The sequence below is a fragment of the Fukomys damarensis genome, unplaced genomic scaffold (genome assembly GCF_012274545.1).
Source record: "Fukomys damarensis isolate Sample0158 unplaced genomic scaffold, DMR_v1.0_HiC HiC_scaffold_36, whole genome shotgun sequence".
NCBI lineage: Eukaryota > Metazoa > Chordata > Mammalia > Rodentia > Bathyergidae > Fukomys > Fukomys damarensis.
Window position 1 is genome coordinate 49,339,407 of NW_022900948.1, and position 2,277 is coordinate 49,341,683.

A 2,277-nucleotide genomic window follows, 5' to 3' on the forward strand; every position below is an offset into this window, starting at 1 on the left:
TTTTTTTTTTTTTTTTTTTTTTTTTTTTGGTTTTTTGAGGCAGGGATTCACTATGTAGTTGAGACTGACCTAGAATTCACTATGTAGCTCTGGCCATCTGGGTCCAGAGCGAGGTCCAGGCCCCACAGCAGGGAAGGAGATGCTCTATAAAGACCCATCTGCCTGGGCTGCGGCCCGGGCTAAACGAAGAGCTTCACTTGTCTTTCATAGATTTCTTCCATAAACTCCTTACATGATTAAAGCCCCCGAGGAAACACTGACCATCTAGAGAGGACAGGAAGACGTTTCGCAGTGCCAAAGTAATTTCAAGTTAAAATGTCCATAACCATCATCATTGCCTTAGTTTCCTGAACCCCAGGAGTAACTCTGTGTGCATGAAAAGGCGACCAAGCTGGCCCTGGGTGCAGACGGCTTCCTGGCACTGCTCGCCAGCCCCTCGAAGGCGTGGCCCGCTCTCTGTTTTCTTTTTTTATCTTTCTTATTAGTACATTTAGCTATACAGTGCAGTTGTATTCATCACCGGGGTCTTGTGCCTTCGCATGACTTACCTTCGTTCTTATTTTTCCCCATCCCCCAGCTTTCCCTCCCCCCCCTCCACCCTTCCCTCTTTACAAAGACTTTGTTCCATGTTTTTCCTTTCCATGCATTTTTTCTTTTCCCTTTTTATTTTTCCCCTACCCCTTTCACTTCCTCTACTCTTTTAGATCTTTTCTTCCTATTACACAATATCAATTATACATTTTGATCCTTATTTACACTTTTAGTTTTTCACACCAGAGAAACTATTTGGTATTTACACATGTGTGACTTATTAACTTCACTTGAGTGTGGCCTCAGTGTGCATCCACTTAGCTATAAATATCTCTAGTTTCTCATTCTTTATGGCTGAATAGTACTCTATTTTATAAAAAAACAAAACAAAACACATCTTCTTTATCCAGTCTCCAGTTGATGGGCAACTGGGCTGTTTCCAAATTTTAGCTATTACAAACTGTGCTGCTATAAACATGGGTTAACATATATTGTTGTGGTATGATTCTTTTAATTCTTTTGGGAAGATACCCAGCAGAGGGATCACTGGGTCAAATGGGACTGCTAATCCTAGTTGTTTGAGGTCTCTCCATATTGATTTCCACAGTGGTTGCACCAGTCTGCACTCCCACCAACAATGGAGAAGGGTTCCTTTCTCCCTACAGCCCCACCAGCATTTGTTATTGGTTGATTTCTTGACAGCAGCCATTCTTTCTGGGGAGAGGTGGAATCTCAGTGTTGTTTTCATCTGCTTCTTTTGAATGACCAGTGATGTTGAACATTTTTTTATATGTTTATTTGCTGTTTTAACTTCTTTGTCTGAGAAATGTCTGTTCATTTCAGATCCCCATTTTTGAATTGGGTCTTTGTATTTGGAGAGTCTGTTTTTTATATATTCTAGATAGTAGTCCTTTGTCTGAGGAACAGCTGGTAAAATTTTTTTCCCACATTATGGATTGTCTCTTAGCTCTGCCTGTGATTTCTCTGGCAGTGCAGGAGCTTTTTAAAGAGATGAGATCCCAGTTGTCATTTCTTTGTGCTAGTTCCCGTGCTACTGAGGATTTGTTCATAAAGTCTTTTCCCATGCCAATATCTTCAAGAGTTCTAACTTATTTTCCAGCAAGTTTAGTGTTTGTGTTTTAATATCTATATCTTTAATCCACTTGGATTTTAGTTTAGTGCATGGTGAAAGATACAGGTCTAGTTTTAATCTTTGACAAGTTAAAATCCAATTTTTCCAACACCATTTATTAAAGAGGCTATCTTTCATCCAGTGAGGATGGTTGGCTCCTTTGTCACAGATGAGATGGCTGCATATGTCTGGAGTTGTTTCTGCATCTTCTAATCTGTTCCACTGATCCTCAGGTCTGTTTCTTTGCCAGTACTATGCTGTTTTTATCACAGTGCTTTGTAGTAAAGTTTCAAGTTGGGGATTGTGATACCCCCGGCCATGTCTCTGCTGCCTAGAATTGCTTTTGCTATTCTAGGTCTCTTCTGATTCCAAATGAATTTTTGGATTGTTTTCTGTAGTTCTGTGAAATATACTGTTGGGATTAAAAAGAGTTTGCATTGAATCTGTATAGCAGTTTTGGAAGTATGTTGTGGAAAAAGATACAGGTCTAGTTTTAATCTTTGACAAGTTAAAATCCAATTTTTCCAACACCATTTATTAAAGAGGCTATCTTTCATCCAGTGAGGATGGTTGGCTCCTTTGTCACAGATGAGATGGCTGCATATGTCTGGAGT